This window comes from Lontra canadensis, unplaced genomic scaffold (genome assembly GCF_010015895.1).
Source record: "Lontra canadensis isolate GAN:19392208 unplaced genomic scaffold, GSC_riverotter_1.0 scaffold1, whole genome shotgun sequence".
Classification (NCBI taxonomy): domain Eukaryota; kingdom Metazoa; phylum Chordata; class Mammalia; order Carnivora; family Mustelidae; genus Lontra; species Lontra canadensis.
Window position 1 is genome coordinate 23,610,205 of NW_022630995.1, and position 24,505 is coordinate 23,634,709.

The 24,505-nt window shown below is 36.5% G+C and overlaps 1 protein-coding gene across 5 annotated transcripts in view; it reads left to right on the forward strand.

Annotated features, from left to right (window-relative positions):
- Positions 1–4,851: 4,851 nt before the first annotated feature.
- Positions 4,852–24,505, forward strand: part of CLOCK (clock circadian regulator) — a 129,615-nt gene continuing 109,961 nt past the window's right edge. For 3 of the 5 annotated variants that reach the window (XM_032851331.1, XM_032851313.1, XM_032851349.1), the window contains exons 1-2: positions 4,852–5,029; positions 6,270–6,348. The gene's annotated coding sequence lies outside the window, so the exon portion shown is untranslated. Of the gene's footprint in view, positions 5,030–5,169; positions 5,326–6,269; positions 6,349–24,505 lie in introns of those variants that run through there. The other 2 variants (XM_032851341.1, XM_032851322.1) reach the window with 1 other exon arrangement.

Consider the following 24,505-nt stretch of genomic DNA (forward strand, 5'->3'; position numbering starts at 1 on the left):
GCACACATGTAAGAGAAATAATAACCTATACAGGTCCAACTCCTAAAATTCTCTTTAACAAATGGGTGGATATCTTTCTAAGTAGGATGAAAGTTGTGGAAATGAAAAGCCACATTATAAGGTTAAAATGTAACTTTAATACCATGTAATGCATATAAATGCAAACATTATCCTATCTCCAGTTAAAACCAAATGAAAAAAATCCCACTAAGTGAAATTTTTTAAGTAAATACATATTTGTTTTCTTAAGTTAAAATTAGCAGAGGGAGTACAGTATTTAAGATACCTGAATGAAATGATACAGATTTCCCTTCCAACTGTTAAATCCACCAGGTGGCAGTAAGTTTTTATTCATAAGAACAGTTCATGAAGACTTAAACATTTGTAAAAATCATAAAATTCTAGCATGTTTTAAGTGGCTGTGAGGCCAGTCTTTTTCAAATGAAGCGTGTGTGTGCACATGCCTAAACACACACATTGCTCCAGCAAGTCCTCACACGGGCCGCTGCGGGTCAGTGTTACTTCCATATGCTCTTTCATTGACACATTCTCATTTCAGTAGGGTATAAATGTCAGAATGCGGAGAAATTATTTAGTATTTGTTTTCCATTTTATTGAATGATTTTTATTTAATGGGATACAAACTGAAAAGTTTTTTTTTTTTAATTGCCAATATTCAACAAGTTTGGGGCCTATAAAAAAATGGATATTTCATATACCCCAACCTAGGATTTTTCTCTATTCCTTGCTGCCAACCATGCAATTCCCTTCCCTACTTTACAGTGTTCGTTTGTCCAAGTATAGTCCTGGAATTTGCAGCATTCCCGGATGCTGCTTAGAAACGCAGAATCTCAGGCCCCATCCCAGACTAACTGAATTGCAATTTTTGTTTTAATGAGATCCTTAAGTGACTGGGGAGCACTCAGTATCAAACCCGTTAAAGACATCCTGTATGCTTTTTTTTTTTTTTTTTTAAAGATTTTACTTATTTGACAGAAAGAGACATGGAGAGAGGGGAACACAAGCAGGGGAAGAAGGAGAAGCAGGCTTCCTGCCCAGCAAGGAGCCCGATGCTATGCAGGCCTTGATCCCAGACTCTGAGATCATGACCGGAGCAGAAAGAAGATGCTTAAAGCTTAATGACTGAGCCACCCAGGTGCTCCTTGTATGCCTTCTTTAACTGTTCCTCTGCACTCCTGGTTATTAAGAGTTATCATATTTTGCTATTTGATTTCAGTTTATCTCCCTTTTGTACTTCAAGACACATTATTAAGGCTAATGTTTCATAGGATTATAATCTGCCTGCATTCATAATCTAAGATTCAAAGACAATCCTAAAAATCTTCTTTCTAGCATGTTTTACCTTTCATGTATTCATTCATTCACCTCAGGTACTGAAACAGATGCTGCAAATTCAGTGGTGGACAAAACACATAGTCCTTGCTTCTTGGAGTTTACTTTTATTTATTTTATTAACTAATATCCCCTGTGATGGCGGGGATGTAAGTTAATAAATGAGAAAACAAATGTCAAATATACATGGAACTTAAATTTAGTATTATGGAAGAAACAGTGGGCAAAACAACAGAGAGTAACTGGGGGTACTCTGTGGGGGAGGGCGGGGCAGCTGAGAGGTAGGAGACACCCCTACTTAAAAATAGGGTAGTTAGAACTTTGAGACATGAAGACTGAGGAACCAGCCATGAGAATAGGTAGGAAGGTGATTCAGGCAAGGGCACGGCATGTACCAATGCCAGAGAACAGGGTGATTAGCAAGGAACTGAAGGAAATTTCTAGGTGGGAGTGTTATGGGAAAAGGAGAAAATGGGAGAAATGAGATTGGAGAGATAGCAAGGGCTAGATTAAACAGGGTATCCTGACCAGGATTAGGAATTTGAAATATTTCAATTTGAAATATTGTCAAATAAATACAAATCTTAAAAAAAGACCACAAGCTTTCTGTATATTACCAATTATACATATCTTGAATTTCCTATGTTCCAATTTAAACTATAGTGGTGAAACTAGTAATGCCAACAAAAGGATGGATAAGAGAAATACTATGAAAGGGCAAACAGGATTTGGTAACTGACCTGACCCAGGAACTAGGGGAAGAATTTGAGCAAGAGACTTAAGAATTACACAAAAGTGGATTATCATTAGTAACAGCCAACACTAAAGAGCACCTGACTTGCTGAGTTGGTTGAGGGTGTGACTCTTCAGGGTCATGAAATTGAGCCCCACATTGGGTGTGGAGCCTACTTAAAAAAAAATACTAGCCAACACTTATACGAGATCTCTTATGTGCCAGGTACTATTACTTACACACACACACACACACACACACACACGTACACAACTACATCTATTTTTTATATCTCAATTATCCCATGAGATAGGTTTGCTATTCCTCATTTTACAGATGAGAAAAATGAAGAACGGAGAAATAACTTGCTCAAAGTCATGCAAATATTAAGAGGTGGGATTTCAATCCAGGCACTTTAGTTTCCAATTTTGCACTCTTTAACAACTAAGCTATACTGTCTCTATCAAGACATCAACTAGGAGAATCAGTTGGAAAGTGTTGGATATTCTGAGTGTAAGTAACAGCAATGTATATCAGAAGGAATTAACAGAATATTTAAATTATATATATATCTGTATACATATATATAAATTGTGTTTAGGGTGGGGACATAAATTTAGGATCTGTGCAACTATGAGGCAGAATGATGGTTTTAGGGAAAAGTAGAATCTGAAAGTTGGAAAAGTTTTTAAAAACATGATAAGTTTTCTTCTTGGAGAGAATATGGGAGAAACAGATAAAGTGAATCAAACTGTGGGAAATGTTCATGCAGTGGCAGAGGAGCAGAAAAACAGGATTATCAACAGGTCTTGGTAAATGATTAAACACAAAGTGAGAGGAAGGAAGGAGTCAAAGATGAATGAGTTGACAGTAGTGACTAAGAGGACAATGGAACCATTAAAAGGGGCAAAGGTATTTTTGAAGATATGAAGTCTAGAGATGATGTAGAACTGAGGAGGGATCACTTTAGAACAGAATAGAATGTAAACATCCATGCTGCAGGGGAAGCATTCAAACCCTCTGGTCTGGCTACAACCTACTTTATCTGTATTATTAACCTTGCCTCCTCTGGTGCTACCAGCATCTCTTGGAATTTTTAGTAGTAAGTGACTGGTTTAAGCAATAAAACAAACGCATGAAAGAACTAATTTAACTGAAATTTCAGTTATTTAGTCCACATTGGATTCAGGGCATCAAACACATTTCCAGGCCAAATCTCCATCTTTTAATCTGCTTTTTTCCAAGTTACCTTCCTCCTTAGAATAACCCATGAGTGAAAAGATGGCTTCAGGCCCCCCTTTTGCTAAATTTAAATCCATTGTCAAAGATAGAGCACCCTTCTTGGTAAAACCAGCCTAAAGCAGAGCATTAACTCAAATATGCTTTCACCCTGGAGTCCTGCCGCAGCCATATGGGCTGAGTGAATAGTTTCCCAAAGGAAATTATCAGAATAGGGAATGAAGAACAAAAACGTCTACTAAAATCCCTTCTGCTATATAATGGAGTAGCTTAATAAATCCTTTCTCCACACTTGACAGAAAAATCCTCGGGTGAAGGAAGAGGGTAAGTTCCTCAGTTTTGATGTTCTTTTTCCTCTGAGCATACAGCAATAATTTTGTTTATTTTAAAAAGATTTTGTCAAGAGTGCACACAAGCTGGGGGAACACAAGGCAGGAGAAGCAGGCTCCCTACTGAGCAAGGAGCCCCATGTGGGATTCGATCCTAGGACGCTGGGATCATGACCTGAGCCATCCAGGAGTCCCCAGCAAGAATTTTAAATGCTTACTGAGGTGCATGTTACCTCCAAGGGAGTAATTTATAGCCCAAATGGTTATTTTTTTGAAACAAGATGGCTTCTATTTTAAATCCAAAGGACATTCATTAAAACATAAAAGCGACTAGGAGTTGGGACTGTATAAGCTTCTTTTCCAATCATTTACATCTACTGAAAAGTGCTTTCCCATGTGGACTAAGTGTGTTTTATGCATCAAGGGAAGTAATTTCCCCTAACCTAAGTAGGAAGTCACACATTTTTCTAACAAGGGAGGCCGTGCATATCAGATCCTGGTGTATCCCACTGCTTCATTCCCCATCTTCCACTAAACTGTCGCCAGGCCTTTAAGGCCAGGTGAAAAACTCCAAACGAACACCTCCTGACCTCCTTTTACCTCCCGCTGCAGCCCCGGGCGCATATCCGGCCTCCGCAGGCCCACCCACCAATAAGAAGCGACCCGAGCCGCGCTCCTTTCAGGGAGAAGGAAAAGACGTCTCGGGATGTCTCTCCACCTTCGCAAACAACCTCTCCCAGTCCCAAGAGAGGAAACGCGAGTGATGCCGCTGGAGAATGAAAAAAGCCTTCCGTCTGCCAACACCCAGAAAATCTTCCCCGGCATGCTGGCCAAGTGATTTGCTTTACAAAAGAGAGAGGGTCCCCTTTCGGGCCTCCGGGTGCCTCATCTGGCAAGAAGCTCTCCCTCCTCCTCCTCCCTCCCTGCAATGGGTGAAAACCAAAGCCGCCCGGACCTAACGCCAACGCTCCCCGGACCGACCGTACCCTCCACCCGAGCAGGCCCCGCCTCCCCAGCTTTCCAGTAATGAGAGCGGGGAAGAGGGCGTCGGGGAGATCCCGATTTCCCTCCGCAGACGGCGCAGACGCAAGGCCCGAGGGAGCCGGAGTCTCCTCGGCACCCGGGATACCCTCCGCGGCTCAGCGCTGCCTAACGGGGCAAGTCGCATGCGCACCGGGTTGCGGCCGGGAAAGGGAGAGTGAGGGGAGGGGCAAATACTGAGCGCCGGCAGTCGGAGCCCGCGGGGGTCACTGACGACGCATGCGCCAGCAGGGAGCGCAATCACAGACTGGGCTTGCGGCTACCGGCTTAAAAAGGAAACCCCCGAGAGCGAGAGCGCGAAGGAAATCTGGCCGCCAACGCGTGCGCGCTCCCGGTGAGTAGCGCCCCACCGGGTGGGCCCGGGGCCTGAAGTCCGCCGGTAGGCTTGCCTCGGCGGCGCATGCGTGCTCCCGGTGCCGGTGGAGGAGGGGACGGGAAGGGAGGGGGAGGAGCGGGTGGCAGTAGCGGTGAATTTTTTGGTGGGGGGGGGGGCGCCACTCACAGCCCCAGGTGCTGCTTGTGCTGGAAGCCGCTGTGTCTCCTGGACGCTCCGGGTTATTGGTTCCGAGTCACCGCAGCCAGACTCCAGGGTGGGGGAGGGAAGAAGCCGGAGCGGCCGCAAGCCACACGGTAGGGGCGCGGAGAAGGGGAGGGAGCGGGGGGCGGTGTGTGTGTGTGTGTGTGGCCGGGGGGGCGGCGGCCGAGGGAGGGGAAGGCGGGAGCTGAAGCCCAAGTTTTGCCTGTCGCCCTAGTGTGCCTTTTCCCGGGAGTTGGGGTGGAGTCGCGCCCTGGTTGAGGGGCCCTCCGGGGCTGCTGGGGTTACCTGCGGGGCAAGGGCGGGATTGGGGTGCACGGTGGGGCCGGTGGCCGGAGCGCGCCTCCGGGCTGGGGCCATTCCAGAGGCCGGGAAAGCCGGAGACGCGGTGCCGAGAGGGCTTTCGCTGGGGACCCGCTAGGCCTTGTGACCCACTTTATTCCTGTCACAACTCGGGCACGTTTGGAGCGGCGCCCAATGGGGCGCCGGGGCGGCCAGCTCCTCCGGGGAACCCCCGCCCTCCCGGCTGCCGGCCCGCGCGCCGCGGTCCGCTGTCCGAGCGGCGGCCTCCGCCCGTGGGCTGGTTCCGTTAGTGGTCGTGGTTCCGGGGCTCGGTTCCCGGGGAACGCGCGACTGCGCGCGTCCAGCTCGGGAGACTGCACGGGTTCGAGGGCTTGCGGCGCGGCGCGGGGTCTTCCTTTTGGCCACCCGCGCCTCCCCGCGCCCTGTCACCACCGCGGCTGGCTGATCTAGATCCCTTTCCGCCCGCGAAGCTGGAGTCTGTGGATCTGGTCCTGGCGCTCTGGGTCCTGGTGTATAATTTCCAACACGTAGCGCCGCAGAGCTTGTATTCTTCAGAGTGTTTCGTTGGTGTAGAAGTCGTCCTGTTGATAAGTCAGCAGGATCCTGAAAGATAAATGTCTTGGCTTCTGACCTGGGGATTGAAGATCGAGTCAGGTGGTCGTTCTCTTGCTCTTAGGATGCCATGCTCTTAGGACTTCAAGGCTTACTAGCCTTAATTTTTTTTTCCCCTTTACAGTGAAAGAAAAGCACAAGAAGAAAGTTTTACAGTCATTATTGATATGACTATTATGCTGATCCCCCAAATCAAAAAAAAGGTAATTTCACGTGAAGATTGCATTCTAATTTGTCGCTTTATTTTTAGTGATTTGAGAGTTGTGGTATGTTTGTGTCTTCACCTGCTTGAAAAACAAACGTTCTGAAATGGACATAATTTAGCTAATGAGTTGCTTTCTTGAAAGTTATCTCCTGGGACACCTCAAATCTGGTTTGTTTTAAAATCTTGTTGGGGAGGGCGCCTGGGTGGCTCAGCAGGTTAAAGCCTCTGCCTTCAGCTCAGGTCATGATCCCAGGATCCTGGGATCGAGTCCTGCATCGGGCTCTCTGCTCAGCAGGGAGCCTGCTTCCTCCTCTCTCTCTGCCTTCCTCTCTGTCTACTTGTGATCTCTGTCTGTCAAATAAATAAATAAAATCTTTCAAAAAAAAAAAATCTTGTTGGGGGAAGAAAACTAACTCAGGTATTAGGTATTTGAATGAACAGAATGTCATTAGAGGTTAGCCAGAGGATGACAAATGAAAGTTATGGTGGAACTAGTCATGATCAGTTATGAGAAAAAGATTGAGGAAGCTTTTTGTGCACTGGCATGGAAAGATCTGCAAAATATGTTATAGAGAGGGGGGAAAAAAACCCAAGGTGTAGGACAGTGTGAATAATGTGCTACTTTATGTGTTAAGATGTGGGGGAGGAATAAGAATATGAACTTGAGTTTGCTCTTCAATTATAAAGATACTCTGGGAGGATACTGGGAAGTAATAACAGTGGGAGAGAGGGAGAAGTAGTAGCCTGAAGAAGGGAGGTGGGAAATGAGATTTACACTGTATATGTCTTTGTATTCACAATTTTTTTGTGACTATGTTACAGACTCATAAACTAGATTAAACAAAAATCCTCCCCTCCCAATTTGCTGTGTGGGTTTTGTCTGCCTGCCTGTCTCTGTTCCATTACTTATAATTTTGGACATTTTCAGTGTGATTTCTCTTAATGTTTTTTAGAAAAATGAACTAACATTGAAAGAAAGTTTATGATAAGCTGGGCTCTTTCAACTTTGATTTTTAAGATGCTGACATCACGGACTAACTCATAAAGATGCTTAGTTGTATTTTGCTTTGCTAAAGCACAATGGCATTATTTACTTCGGGCATTATGGCTGGAGTATGCTGTTTTCAGAGGGTAGTTTTGTGTCCCTCTTCCTCTTTTTTTAGGAGTCATAGTTGTATAAAATTTTACTTTTTCTAACCACAAAGTGGTGATAAGTGGAGAATATGGACCCCATTACAATGATAATAGACTTGATTGTCCAGGTAGCTTGTTTTTCAGACTGGGAAACTTTTTTCTCTTAAGGAAATCAGACCCGCACCTCAAAGAAATGTCAATTTGTGAATATAGTTCTAATGAAAAATTAAAATAAAATGGAGAAGCAGTGTTCTCTTGGTGCAATAAAGTAAAAACTTCTTATGATTTATGGATTGTTATAAAAATTGTATTAAGATTTTTTTTTCTGCTAGTGTAACCTTTTTAATTAGGTTAAAATTGAAAAAGGGCTTTGTTAGAGTGGATATAATTTTGAGGGGAGGGTACTGAAACTCCCTCTGATGGCTAATATTGTATAATCAAAGTAGTGAACGTTGAGTAGTGGGTGACAGTTGCTATGGGCATTTTTGTTATGTTACCAGTATTCCTTTTTATTTTGTAGGATAGGATAATTGCATTATTTCTGTTTGAACTGTAGGTCTGTAGTAGCCAAGCTTCTGCAAAATGGCATTTATTTTTCATTTGAATTCCATGTGGGTCTATTAACCCTTTTTGGAAAAAATAGAATCACATTTCAGCATTTTACTTAATATTTTTTAAAAATTGCCAGAGTAAATTGATGCTCATGAAAGATGAAAACAATACAATATGCATATAAGTGAAAACCTCCTTTGAAAATTAAACTTTTATTTCATATCCCTCTCCAGAGAGAACTGCTGTTAACACTGTTTAATCTTGTAGATCTTTTGCTGTGTGTTTACAAACATAGACTTTTTAATATTGGAAAATGAATTGTCTTTTCTGTCAGTTTGCCTCTACTATGGGCTCTGTTACTACTCCCGGGACAGGAAAACAACCTGGAGTATGTCAGAAAGTTTAACATATGGTGTACTTCTTATACTCATCTTTTCACTTGTGAGGGTCCAGTCAGCTTGGGGGGCATTTACAGTTTGCAATTAGGTCATACCTTTGTGAGTTTTATCTGGTTGTAGATTGTATTCAGCTGAAAGAGTTGGATTCCTTGGGTTTTGTAGGACTCTTTAGAGTCCACATTCTAAGGTTTTCTTTGGATTTTGACCTGGTCTTGCAGACCACTAGAAACTCCCTAGATTACATCAACCTCTCCAGGTCCTCTGAAGGCCCACTCTGTCCTTAGCTGGGAGATGCTGATTGACGTAGATGGAGTCTCGCCTTGGAAGGAAAAAGGAATAGAAAGGCCTCTAGGTCTGGTTTGTGCTTACCTGACAGCAGACAAAGGAGTGTGCACACCTTCACTCACCTCCTGTTTCCTCCTGCGAGAGAACACTACCTTTCTAATAATTCTTTTCAGGTAATGGAGTGTGCAGAAAGTTCAGGGGATTAATCAAGACTAAATCTTTACTATTTAGTCTTTACTACAATATGTGATATACATAGAAAGATGCAGTATCACTGACGGTGCTCTCTGGGTTTGAAATCTAGTGTAGTTAAAAGAGCACGTATGTAATGATTTTAACCCAAGGTAGGAAATGATTGATTCCAGAAGAAAAATATATATAAGGTTTATAAGGGTGAGAATGTTTCCAGCTTTTTATTTTTACAGGCATGGGGATTGGAGGAGGAGTTTATATCTCAACCTTTTAAATCGTTAAGAAAGGATAGAACAAATTTAGAAAGCTCAAATCTTAGCTTTTAATGAGCAAGGAAGTAAGGAATTAAATTGCCTTGTTATAGCATTTATAGGACTAATTGATAGTTGCTTTTTTTTTTGTTTTTACAATAGTCCAGTGGAAAGAGCCATCTGATGTTTAGTTTGATAATTATAACACAGCCTCTGTTAGATTTCAGGATTGTTAGGAATATTGGGAAATTTAATTCTGTCTGTTAACTGTTACCTACCATCTAATATATCAGAGAGTATTAGTGTTAAAAGTAAATTGCTTCTTATTAACTTTTCTCAAAGGACATATTTAATATACCCTCTCCCCACCCGTTTTTACTACTAGTATTATGTCAATTAAAATGTTTGCTGCAAATATTTTAAACTATGAAAGCAAACAACAACATTGTAAAAAATTGAAGTTCCATATTACAGCAAATCACTTTGTGTCTATTTCCTTCCAGTTCTTTGCAGATGCATACTTTTTTTTAATGTGTAGTTTCTTACAGACATTGTACTATTCAAGACTACATTTTCCCTTTCACCAAGTCTAAAATTCTAGATGGAGTTGTATGAATTACTTAAAGAATAAAGTGTCAGAGCAATTTATTGCTTACTGATTAATTATTATGGCATTTTTATTTATAGGTTGCTTTACAACCATTTGTTAGTCATTTATATAGCTCTGTTAGTGTAACTTCTGGGAATTAGGTGGATAGGAGATTACTGTTTTTCTCCATGTTTTTGGTTATGCAGGTTTTAAATTATCTAAACTCATCCTCTTTAGTGTCGACTGGACTATTTTTGCTACCTGCTTTAGGTGTGTATTTCACAAAGATGTAATTCTGCTTATTGTTTTAAGTTTTAGAAGTCAACAGAAAGAAATCACTTATAAAAAATTTTTTTATGAATTCCTTTTGACTTATGCTGCTAAGGATGTGACTTATATTTATTTTTTAGGAATATTTTAATTTCTACAATTATGAGGTCAAATAGTAAGACAGAAATTCCCATCTTTTTTCAGAGTTCACATTTAATCAGGTACTTTAATTTTTAATTCTTACCCAGAATAGTGGAAAGCAAGAATACAGGTTGGTTCATGTAAAGCGGTTTTGTATTTAAAAACAAAACAAAAAAGTGGGGGCTTTACTAGTACGGGTTAAGCCATATCTCTAGTTAAGAATTTGTGATTTATATTAAAATACAGCTTTAATGTAAATAATTCCTTTGTCTCTTTCTTAATCTCTTCCCCTTAGTTATAAAAATAGCACATCCCTAACGTAGAAAATTTGGGAGACACAAAAAAGCATGAATTAAATTTTTATTATTGGAAATCCCACTACAAAGAGGTGCCATTGTTAACCTTCTGGAATATTTTCTTTCTGCATTTTGTTTAGCCATTTTATAAATATATGTGTACTTAAAGACATATGATATTTACAAAATGGGCTAATAATGCATCTACTGTAGTGCAAATTATTCTATTCACTTAACAACGAATCCTGAACATTTTTATGTCAGTGTTTTTCCACAACATGATTATTCTTAATGGCTGTGGAGTACTCTCATCTATGTTTGTGTAATAATTTACTAATTCATCTTTTTTAGTTGGACATTTAAGTTATCAATTTTTAAATGGTGTCACTTTTGAATTAGAATTTAAGTAGATACTGACTTTGTATTAATCTCCAGATTAAACTGAACGTTTATGCTTTTTGTTGAAAATATATAAGTATATAATAAATTAATAATGATCCATAATAGTGAATCCAAGGCTTTTATAATGTTTATTTCTAAACTATGTTTTACTTCGAATTAAACTAACTTTGCATTTCATGAGCATAAATCATTTGGATAACAGTTATCTAGATGAGCCTTCTAAGTAGGGTGGGGATTTATGAATCAGTCCATACATGATTAAAATGAAGTTCAACAGAGAGGTTTCTTTGCTTGCTCCAAAACACTTCCTTAAAAGGAAAATGTAAATACTGAGAAAGAATCCTTCATCACCCAAAAAATTGACATTAGCTTCATTTAGGATTTCTGTGACATTTTATTCTACTCCTAGGTATCTGGATCTTCCAGTTTAAGTTGGGGAGAAAAACTAAGTTAAATTACTTTCAAGAGAAAATAGATAAGATTTCATAGACAGTTTAATGCAGTAGTTTTTAATGTGCCTTCGATTGTCTATTTTTGGAAGTTCTCAGGTTTATTGAATATACTTTTAAAAGTGACTGCTTTTTTGCTTTTTTCTCTGTCATGAAAGTACGAAGATTTTAGATATTATTGTCTCAGCAACAGGACCACATAGTTAAAATGTTTGGTTTTATTCTAAATAAAGCTTATTTGTGGCCTGAAACTTAATATCAAAGACAGCATACTACTTTAACAAGATCTTAATTACTTTCATTGATAGCGTAGTGTAGTGATTAAGAGTGCAAGGTTCTAGAGCTAGCCTGCTTGGCATTCAAATCCTGGCTTTACTGCTGGATGGTTGTATGACCTTGGGCAAATGTTACCTCAATTTCTCATCTGTAAAAGGAAGATAATACTAGTTTATAATATGATGTGAGGATTAAGTGAGACAAAAATGCAGATTACTTGAGCAAAGAGTATCCCATAGTGAAGTGGTCAATAAATGTTAGCAGTGATTCTGGTTTTGTTATTTTCATAGTGTATACCAGACAGGGCTCTTACCTTTTTTTTTCCCTCCCAGTTTAAATATATTTAAATAAGTTGCTTAGAGTTTTATTTTTATATAGAGAGTTTGGGAGTCCTTGATCTTTTTATGTGACTTAGAATAATAAAGTTACTAGAATATGGTTCCAAGATGCATGGTATTGTGTATTTTTCTTTGATGCCCTTTAACAAGTTTTGATTCATGAAACTGGTAACTGGTTTTCTTCTGTGTCGAAAGTTAAATTTTAGTTGAGGTAGTATTAAAAATCTTATTTAGGAAACAACCCATAAATTAAAATGAAAAATGTTAGGACTTAAATTTTATTTTACAAGTTTAACATATAATATATTACAATGGAAATATCAGAGATTTTTATTAGAAGTAAGAAGAGAAGTGAGGGAACCATTTGTTAATTGGAAAACCTGTTTCCAACTCTTACCTGATAATTTTTGTCTCCATCAGAAATGGTGATGATATGATGTATTTATAATTATAAAACTTTCTTAGTTTCCAGATTAGAGTTTATTGTATGAAATAAGTTTATATTTTTTAACTTCTTTTTAGGCCTGATCATGTTCTTTTTCTGTAAGTCTGTTACTTTGTTGGAGCTGATCATTAAAATTTGTAAACTGATTTTTTTTTTTTGAAAAGTGTTGTGGTTTTTATGAAAATGGGTCTTGCTCCTTAGAAAAGAATTAAAGTGCCAAAAACTACAAAGAAAATCTATGATAAAGAAAATCACCTAAAATCTCAGGGATGAGCCCTGAGATTAAAAATTTTTTTCAGTATTTTCTGAGGCATTTGTGTATGTATGTGTTTACCTGTTGCAGTTTTAAAGTGGAATATGTGCAGTTTTGTAAACTTTCATGTTTTCTGGATGTCTGTGAATAAATACAGATTATCATTATTGAACTGTTAGACTTTGAGTATTTAATTCATTTACTTTTTTACTGCTCAGTTTGCCACTACCACCAACTTTGACTTTTTTGAATTATCTGCTTTGCATTCCTTTTTATCCCTTCTGTTTTGCTTTCTTTTGAGTTAAGTTATTTTGATTGTTTTTCCTCCTATTTGCTTGTGAATTATATATTTTTTCATTATATCTTTAGTGGTTATTCTAGAGATTATAACAGTATACTTGACTTATTATTATTGTACAAATAACTACTATCATTCCCCAATGAGTCCTCCAATCTTTTTGCATCATTATTGTTCTGTATTTTATTTGAACGTATTTTAAACTGCAGAAAGCATTATTAGGCAGCTAATTTTTGTTAATATTTACCCTTTCTAGGTTTTTTCCTTCCTGTCTTTGTGTGTTTCTTTCTAGGATCATTTTCCTTCTGTTTGAATAGCTTCCTTTAGTATATATTTTAATATTGGCAACACTACCAACAGTGATTTTTTTTTTGAGGCCATCTTAATTTCACAGTCTTTTTTGAAGAATATTATTTACTGAATATGGAATTCTAAGTTGGTGGTTATTTTTTTTCTTTATTAAAAAAATGTTTTGTTGTCTTCTGGCTTTTTGTTGAAGTCAGCTGCCAGTCTTATTGAAGGTAATTATCACCTTATTGAAGGTAATTATCTGGCTGAGAATAATGTGTCTTTCATTTTTCTTTGACTACTCTTAAGACTTTCTCTTTTGTCTTAGTGTTTTAGCTGTTTGACTATAATGTGTTGAGGTGTGTTTTGTAAGTATTTTGCTTTATGTTCATACAACTTTTGGAATTAATAGCTTGATGCCTTTTAGTTTGAGGATGTTCTGTTATTCCTCTTCAAATATTGCTTCTGTTTCCCTCTTTTCAGATTCTAATTTAGATGTTACAGGTCAATGATCATGTTCCACACATCTCTTAAATAGTTTTTTCTCAGTATATCACTCAGATATCTTCTATTGACCCCTCTTCCATTAGTAAAACTATTTTCTCTTTTGTTGAAACTGATCTCTTGTATTCTTTTTTTTTTTTTTTTTTTAAGATTTTATTTATTTGACACAGAGAGAGATCACAAGTAGGCAGGGAGGCAGGCAGAGAGAGTGGGGAAGCAGGCTCCTTGTTGAGCAGAGAGTCAGATGCAGAACTCGATCCCGGGACCCTGAGATCATGACCTGAGCTGAAGGCAGAGGCTTAACCCATTGAGCCACCTAGGTGCCCCTGATCTCTTGTATTCTTAATTTTATGTTGTGATTTCAAGTGCTAGAGCATTAATCCTATTTGACAGATTTTTAATACTCCCAATTCTCTTGAATATATTGCTTACTTAAATGCTTATCTATTTGTTCCAGTATCTGCATCATCTATTGGTCTGCTTATATGGTTTGTTGTTCTGTTGATTATTGGTCCTGTTTGTTTCTAGCTCTTGACGTGTATGCTGAGTTTCTGAAGGAGCTTGTCCATTTCATTTATGTTGTAGAATTTATTGGTAAAGTTTTTTATAATCTTAATATCTTTAAATATCTATAAAATCTGTAGTGAATTTTATATATAATCCATAGAGATTCAGTTGGACTTTAAATCTGTGTCTTTTTTTTTTTTTTTTTCCACTTGATCAGTCTGGCTAGAGATTTATTAATTTTTTAAGGTTCCCAAAAAATCTGCTTTTGGTTTTGCTAATTTTCTCTATCTTTGTTGTTGTTGTTGTTTATTTCCTACTTCTGCTCTGAACTTCATTATTTTCTTCCTTTAACTTTCGTTTTAGTTTTTCTAGTTTCTTAGGGTACAAGCTGAGGTCATTGATTCCCTCTCTGCCTCCCTGCTTCCCTGTGTGCTATAAACTTCCAAGTACTGCTTACAAATTTTTATATGTATATATTTTTTCCATTTTCATTCAGCTCAAAATAGTCTCTAATTTACTTTGATCTTATTGTTTACCAATACATTATTTAGAAGCATGTTAATTTCTAGATCTATGAGGATTTTCCAGAGGTCTTTCTGTTATATTCTAGTATCATTGTGATGAGAAAACATACTTTATATGACTTGGATCCTTTTAATTACATTGAGATTTGTTTTGTGGCCCAGAATATGGTGTCTGTCTTGGTAAATGTTCTTTGTGCATTTGGAAAAGAATATATATTCTGTTGTTATTAGCTGATGTTACATAAATGTGAATTAGGTCAAGTTGGTTGATTGTTTTATAATTTTTATTGGATACCAGACATTGTGATTAAAAACAAAATAAAGCATTACTGAGTATGTTTTGCCATACAGGGTCCCCTTTTTCTTCTAGACAGGTAGAATGGGGAACCAATCATCTTAATTTATATGGAGGTTAGATTACTGTTTTAGTAGTTTGATGATATACTCTTCCTCTTATTTGCCTTATTTGTACAGTGTGGTTTTCCACAGCTTTCCCTTCAAAGCCTGATGGTCTTTATCCTCTTAGCAGTGCCAAAGGTGGGAATTTTCAGTTTGCTTTTCAAAGCTTTTCAGTTAACTATTTAGCCTTCTTACCCTACATGGTTTTAAAATTAATCAGATGTTCTTGCAGAGATAGTAGCTTCTTGAAGTCCCTTGAAGTCCCTGTAGTTGTCTAGTTTTGTTAATCTAGCCCTGTGTGAACACAGAAAGCTTTTTGAGCTCTGCATTCTTTAGCATCAATGTTCTGCACAGGGCAAGTATGTTTTTAGCCTCCAGCCCATGCTCATAATCAGGAAATACCTGATTATACCCAGTGACAACTGCAGATCATCTAAACTTTTTTTTTTTTTTTTAAGATTTTATTTATTTGACAGAAAGAGGCACAGCAAGAGAGGGGAACACAGCAGGGGGTTTGGGAGAGGGAGAATCAGGCTTCCTGTGGAGCAGGGAGCCTGATGCGGGGCTTGATCCCAGGACCCTGGGATCATGACCTGAGCTGAAAGCAGAAGCTTACCGACTGAGCCACCCAGGCGTCCCCATCTAAACATTTTTAAAAGATTCTCTCTTCTCTGTAATTTTAGACTGACTTGTTCTCCATCTTTCCACATCTTTCTGTGGGCTTTAAGAATAGGATTTTTGTAACTTATTTAGCTTTTCTAGTTGTTCTCAGCAAGAATATTGGGCTACTGTAAGCTATTCTATTTTACCTTAATATGGACTTCTTATTTTTAAACTACACAGAATACTTAATTTCCATGAGCTATTTTTTTGTTAAGTATTCTATTGTACATTAGGTAGTTGGATTTTAGTTTTTGACCTAGCTTATTTCTTAAAACTCGGGTTTATTTATACATATTAAAGTTTACTCAGTGTAAGTATATGTATGATTGAGTTTTGACAGATGCATTCTTGTACCCACCACCACAATCAAGACATAGAAAATTCCTTTCACCCTGAAAAATTCTCTCCCCCCCTGGCAACCACTCATCTGTTTTCTATTAACACAATTTTGTCTTTTCTGCAAATGTAGTATAAAAGAAATCATACTTTATGTTGTCTTCTGGGTCTGGCTTGCATTTAGCTTAATGCTTTTGATATTTCTATCAATAGTTTGTTTCTTTTTATGGCTGTGGACTATTTTATTGTGTGGGGTATGACATAATTTGTTTATAATTATCAGTTGGTGGACATTTGGATTGCTTCCAACTTTTGGCCTTAAACAAAACTGCTAAACCTTTTTTGGACATGGGTTTTCACCTGGGCAAACATCTAGGAATGGAATTGCTGGGTTGTATGTTTAATTTTATAAGATACCATCAAACTGTTTTCTCAAGTGGGTGTACTACTTTATATCCTCCTTAGAATTGTGTGAGTTTCTGTTGCTCTACATTTTTGTCAACACTTGGTATTGTCGCTTTTGAATTTCAGTCATTCTAGTGGTTGTGTAGTGGTATATCTCATTGTGGTTTCAGTTTGCATTTTTCTAATGACTAATGATACTGAGCATGTTTTCATGTGCTTATTGGTCATTCTTGTATTTTGTGAAGTGTCTGCTAAAATCTTTTGCCCATTTAGAAAAAAATGGGTTGCTTATTGTAAACAACGTAAGACATAAAATGTTCTTTTTCTTTAATATATTTTGATATGTTCTATTTCTTTAATATATTTTGATATGAAGTTCTGATCAGATGTTAGAATTGTGAAAGTTACCTCCCAACCTGTTCCTTCATTTATTTTCTTGATGGTGTCTTGAAAAGTTTTAAATTTTGATGAAATACAATTTATCAATTTTTTATGCTTCAGATTTTATGTTCAAAGAAATATTTATCTACTTCAAAGATTTTTCATATGTTTTCTTGCAGAAGTTTTATAGTTTTAGCTTTTGTGTTTAAGTCTGATTCATTTCAAGTTTTTTTTTTTTAAATATATAGTGTGAAGAAAGGGTAAGATTCTTTAAAAAAATTTCCACCCCCCACATAGATATACAGTTGTTCTAGCACCATTTGTTGAGAAAAGATCATCTTTGCTCCACTGAATTATCTTTCTGTTTTTGTTAAAAATCAACTAACATGTATGTGTGGGTCTTTATGAAATCTGCTTTAGTTAGGGATCTGTATGTCTGTTCTTACATCAGTATATTAATGTCTTGATGATTATAGCTTTAAGTCTAGTAATGGAAGTTCTCTAGCACTGTGTTTCTTTTTTCAAAATTGTTTTTTTCAGATTCCTTTCATTTAATATGAATTTTAAGATTAACTTGGCCACTCATATAAAAATGGCTCCTGGGATTGTGATTGATTATATTGAATCTATAGATTGTTTTAGAAAGGATATCTTAATACCAAGTCTTTTGATCCACAAACACAGTAGAACTCAATTCATTTAGGCCTGTAATTTCTCTCAGGATTGCTTTTATAGTTTTTTAATAACTTTTAGTAGTGGACTTTATCTTGCTCATTCAGCAAGCAGTGAGTATCTACTCTGTGCCCCAGGTACTGTTTTAGTTGCTGGTGTTGTAGCAGTGAACAAAGTAGGCAAAAAAACTGTGCTTTGGGGAGCTTATATTCCAACTAGAGGAAGCTAGATGAGAAACCAGTAAGCATGTTAGATGGTCATTAGTACCGTTGGAGAAAAACCCATCAGACTCTAGGGAGTTGTAATATATGAATGTGAGGGGAGTAGGCCAGGTTTATAATTTTAAATTGGGTGAACAGAGAAGTTTTCATTTAGAAGTCAGTGTTTGAACAGACCTTATTAGTCTTCTATATACATGAATAATGAAACAACTATCAATTTCAGAAGGAGACGGGGAAAGAATGTGGGAGCTTGAGTAAGTGTGCCAATATGCTAATTACCTCCTATGAAATAACTAGGAATCAATAGCATTTAAAATCAGTAGGTATAGTAATAGAAGTATACCTAACAGTAGAAAGGTATAAACAGTTAACAAAGATAATGTGTTTGATTGAACTCTAGTGATGAGAAAGGGAGGAGGAAAAAAAAAAAACACATTGAATCATAGCTTGTAGTAGGGAACTGAAAGGTAAAATATAAAGAAATAGAGGGCTAAGTTCATTATATATGGAGATGATTATAAAGATGTCAATTAGTGCAATAATAAAAACCTTACTAAAAGTAACAGGAAACTATTCTGTAAAATATAAAGAGGATGGAATTAAGCAATATAAGGATGAGTACTCTAATTGTAATGTTTCATTTCATAATGTACCAAATATCTGTACAAAAATAATAATTAAAAATTTAATATTTTAAAGGCAAAAAACATTCTAGAGATTTATTCACAAAAACTATAACTAGTAGAAGACCATAGAATATCAAATGAACAAAACCTTAAGGCAGTAGAACACCTAAGTACCCCAAGTAATAATCAAAATTTGATGGATAAAGTGAATTCATAGACACCATACCTTCTTAAGCACGTGTAGAACATATATAAAAATTGATTCTAATTCTAGATTGTAAAGGAAACTTTATGCCAAAAGATAGGAGTAATATAGAGCTACCCACCTAATATGGTAGCTGCTAGCTATACCTAACAATTTAATTAACATGAAATAAAAGTTAAATTCAGCTTTTAGTCTCACATGCCTCAGTAGGATTGATTGACTTCGGAATGAGGAGAAAAGAATGCAGACTGAAGATAATATAAGTGAACTAAATAATTCTTTTGCATAACAGGGAGTCAATAGACATAATCTGGTAATAAAGACAAGGATATGTGACCTATAATTTCGGAGATAAGTATAAAAACAAGTGAAATGCAAAAAAGTAGCTGAAAGTGATTGTTTCTAGGCAGCAGGACTGCTGGCTGCCTTTCCATTATAAGCCTTTTTTACTATTTTCTTTTTAAACCATGTATATGTATTACATCAATCATATGTAAGGTTTAAGAAACTGGTAAGATAAGTAAAATAAAAATACACTAGAAACTGTCTTGTATAATAGTTTCTTACCCATTAAACAATAAATATGATTTCATTCTTTTGTATAAAGTGAAAAATACTCTAGTTCTCTTAAGATTTGATTACAGCTAATTTATACTGAAAATACAAGTTTTTTTTCAGGCACCAGTAGCCTAGTCTTCTCTTCTACTTACAGGGATAGCAAGTAGTTCTCTGTCATGGGCATATGCAGCTTCTCTTTACTTAATTTTGATTTTGGTAGTCAGTAAAAGATTGGGAGCACCTTAAGATTTTAATTTAAATAAATACCTTTCAAACAACAAAAGCATACTTAAATGGGTCAGTACTCCTAGCCTCTAAAGATTTATGATCTATTTCAAAGGCATTTACTCCTTTGGAATTTCTAGGGAATATTTTAAATAGAAGGAGTGACATCTTTAATTATGACCCAGGGCAAATTTGAAATTTTTAGTATTTGTAAAATGAAGGTACTCAATATAAGGTACCACTTTGTATTAGATAATTTATACACAACTGCTGTAGTTATTATATTTTTTCAAGATATATTACATCTTATTATGAAGTCATTATGAGAGAGGAAACATAGGTAAGGGTTAGGGTGAAAAAAGTTTTGTTCTGTGATCTGAGAATATTACTTGAAAGCATATAGTCAGACTATATCAAGACAGTGTCACTTGTTGAATGGGTACAGTATTTGTTTCCCAATTTCCTAGATAGACTGGCTAAGCCAGTTTTTACAGTTTGACAGTCTGAAATTTGTAGTTTGATAATTCAAGTAAGCTTTACAAGTAAATAAGAAAATTAAACATAGAGGGATTAAATATAAACACTAGGCTTAGAGGAACAGTATCACCCAACAAATTCTCAAAAAGAAAATTCAACAAATAAATAGAAACCATTAAAATAAACAGAAATCCTAGAGTTGAAGAATACAGTGATTGAACTGAAGATTTCAGTAGATTCAACCAAGCAGAAGAAAGAAGATGACAGGTCACTCTGTGTAATTAGAGCAAAATTAAAGGGGAATGAAAATGAGTGAAGAAAGCCTTTGCAATGATGAGATACTATTAAACTATGCATTATTGAAATCATGGAGGAAGATAGGAGGAAAGGAGCAGAATGCTTTTTTTTTTTTTTTTAAAGATTTTGTTTATTTGAGGGAGAGAGAGCATGAGAAGGGGAGGGTCGGAGGGAGAAGCAGACTATCTGCGGAGCAGAGAGCCTGATGCGGGACTCGATCCCAGGACTCCAGGATTATGACCTGAGCCAAAGGCAGTTGCTCAACCAGCTGAGCCACCCAGGTGCCCCTAAAGTGCTAATTTTTAAAGAAATAATGGCTAAGAACTTAGAGATTTGGCTCTCCCAAGTTCATGAAGCTAATAGGTCCCCAAAATTTCAAACCCAAGAATTGTCTTCTCCAAGACATTATAAAAAGATTATCTAAAGTCAAACATAAAAGTTTAGACGCATCAAGGGGGAAAAAAATTGCTTCCATGTAAGTCTGTCAGCAGATTTCTCAGCAAAACTTTGCAGGTGAGGAGAAAGTGGAATGATCTCTTCAAAGTGCCAAAAGGGAAAACCTGCCAACCAAGAAAACTATCCACCAAAATTGTTTAAGATTGAAGGAGAGTTAAAGACTTTCCCAAATAGACAAAAGTTGAGGGTGTCACCACTAGATCTGACCTGGAAGAAATGCTGAGAGGTGTTCTTGAAGCTGAAATGAAAGGATGCTACTTAGTAACGTAAAAACTTACAGAATTACAGAACATGTTGGTAAAGGTAAGTATATAATCAAATTCAGAGTATTCTTACAATATAATGTGGTATGTTAATCACTTAACTAGTATAAAGGTTTAGAGGGTAAAATTATTAAAAATTATAGCTGCAGCAGTTTATATGGACCATAAAAAGTAAATTCAACATCAAAAATAAAATATTGGAGGGGGCATGAAAGAATGGAATTTTTGTATGTTTAAGTTGTTAGCTTAAAATAGACTGTTATGCCTGTAAGATGTTTTATGTAAGCCTCGTGGCAACCACAAAGCAGAACCTGCAGTACATTCACAGAAGACAGAGAAGGGATTCAAAACATACCACCACAGAAAGTCAGTTCACAAAGACAGCAAGAGGTAGAAAGGAATGAGGGGACTACATGAAATGGCCAGGAAACAATAAAATGGCATCAGTAAGTTCTTACCTATCAATAATTTGATGCAAATGGATTAAATTTTCTAATCAAAAGGCATAGAGTGGCTGACTGGATTTAAAAACAAGACCCAAGTATAGGCTGCCTACAAGAGACTCATTTTGGCTTTAAGGACACATGTAGGCTCAAATTGAAGGGATGGAAAAAGATAATCTATGCAAATGGAAACCAAAGAGAGCAGGGGTAGCTATACTTATATCAGGCAAAATAGATTTTAAGTCAAAAACTGTATCAAGAGATAAAGTCATTATAAAATGAAAAAGGGGTTGATTCATTAAGATATCTCAATTATATATATACCCCACATTGGAGCATCTAAACACATTAAGAAAATAACAGATAATCATGGGAGAAATAACAATACAATAATAGTAGGGGACTTCGATACCCTACTTTCAACAATGGACAGATGATCTAAGGAAACAATGGACATGAAATACACTTTACACATAGAACAGAACATTCCACCCAGCAGCAGCAGGATACACATTTTTCTCAAGTGTGCATGGACCACTCTTTAGGATAGAGCACATCTTAAGTCACAAAATAAGCCTTAGCAAATGTAGGAAGAATAACTTCATATCCAGTATTTTTTCCAACCACGGTGGAATAAAATTAGAAACAACAAGAGGAAAACTGGAAAATTCATAGTTGTATGGAAATAACACCCACCTGAACAATCAACAGGTTAAAGAAAGTAAAAGAAATAAAAATATAGTTGCTCCTTGAACAATACGGGGTCAAAAATCCTGCATAGTCAAAAATCCACGTATAACTTCTGGCTTCCTTTAAACATTACTAATAGCCTACTGTTGACCAGAAGGAAGCCTTCTGGTCAACATAAGCAGTTGATTAAAATATATTTTGTATGTTTTGTGTGTTATATACTGTATTCTTAACAATAAAGCTATAGAAAAGTGTTATTAAAATTATATGAAAAATTTATAGTATGTATCTAAAAAACCCCATATATAAATGGACCTGTGCAGTTCAGATCTGTGGTGCTCAAGAGTAAACTGTATCCCTTAAAAATGGAAACACACCAAAACACATGGGATATAGCAAAGACCGTTTTAATAGGGAAGTTCATAGTGATAAATACCTTAGATTAAGAAAAAAGGAAGACAAATAAACAATATAACTACACTTCAAGGAACTAGAAAAAAAAAAACCAACACTCTAGGCCCAAGTTTGCAGAAGGAAGAAAACAGTTGAAAGAAGAAATAAATGAACTAGTGGCTGGGACAATAATATAAAAGATGAAGGAAACTCATAGCTAGTTCTTTGGAAAGAGACTTGACAGATCTTTATCTAGACTAAGAAAAAAAGACTCAAATTCAGAAACGAATGAGGAAACATTACAACTGATACAACAGAAACGGAAAGGATCGTGAGTCTACTATGAACAATTATATGCCAACAAATTAGTTAGCCTAAAAGAAAGGGTAAGTTCCTAGAAACATAACCTACCAAGATTGAATTATGAAGTAGAAAATAAGGAGACTGAAATAGTAATCAAAAACCTGCCGATAAAGAAAAGCCCAGGATCAGGTTTTGCTGGTGAGTTCTACCAAACATTTGAAGAATAATTAACACTAGTCTTATGCTCTTCCAAAAAACAGAAGAAGAAGGAGTACTCCCAAACTCATTTATAAGACAAGTATTATCCTGATACCAAAGCTGGGTTAGGATACTACAAGAATACTAGAGGCCAATGTTCCTGAGGAATATAGATGCAAAAATTCTCAACAGAATCCTAGCAAACTAAATTCTGTGGCACATTAAGAGGTTCATACACCATGATCAAGTGGGGTATATCCTTGGGGTACAAGGATGACTCAACATATAAGAGTCATTGAATGTGATAAACAGCATTAATAGAATGAAAGATAAAAATCACAGTTTATTATTGAATAGATACAGGAAAAGCATTAATAAAGTTAAACGTTCTTTGAAGATAAAAACTTTCAACAGACTGGGTAGAGAAGGCACATACCTCATCTGTGAGAGAGTAAATATTTGTTGTTTTAAGCCACCCAGTTTGTAGTCCTTTGTTTTGGAAGCCCTAGGAAACTAATGCAAGTCCTATTAAAAAAAAGTGATGTGAAATTAAAACTTAAAAAAAAAATTGGCACAGGCCTTAAGTAAAACTGCCAAATATATGAACAAAAAAGTAACATGGAAAAGGCAGATGAGTCAGAATAAAACTCATTTTAGTAAATGGAAAGAAACTTTATAGACAAAATATACTTTGCACTCAATAAACACAAACAGTATAGCAACAAAAAATAGCAAGGAATATAAAAAATAGAAAACATGTAAAAACAGACACATTAATTTACAGGGTGGAGAGCCTTTTAAAAATTTTTATTGTTAATTTTCTAGTTTTGTTACATTATAATTTCTACCAGGATTGTTTTATAGCACTTTCTCTGGTGATAGAAGTATTCCACAACTGTGCTGAACAGTAGTAGCCACTAGTCATAGGAGGCGATTCATAAATACAGAGTATCTTTCCATTTATTTGTATCTTTGATCTCTTTTAGTTGTATTTTGTATTTTTCAGTATACACGTTTTTCACCAAGTTGGGGTATTTTATTTGTTTTAATGCTATTGTAAATGCAGTTGCTTTCTTAATTTCCTTTTCAAATTGCTCATTGTTAGTGTGTAGAAACATAACTGGTTTTTGTTTGTCAATTTTATATTACGCAGCTTTGCTGAAATCATTTATTGGTTTTAAAAGATTTTTGCTGGGTGTAGGATCATTAGGGTTTTGTACATATATGTCATCAGTGAAAAGAGTAAACTTTTATTTCTTCCTTCCCTATTTAGATGCCTTTTATTTCTTTTTCTTGCCTAATAATTGCTCTAGGTAGGATTTCCAGCACTATGTTGAAGTGATGCCTTGTTCCTAATCTTAGAGGAAAAACTTTCATTTTTTCATTTTTGAGTATGATGTTAGCTGTAGACATTTCATATTAGGACTTTATTATGTTAAAGTAGTTCTGTTCCTGGCTTACTGAGTGTTTTTGTTGGGAAATGCATTTAATTTTGTTGGATGCTTTTTCTGTATCAATTGAAATGTTCATGTGTTTTTTCCCCCTTCATTTT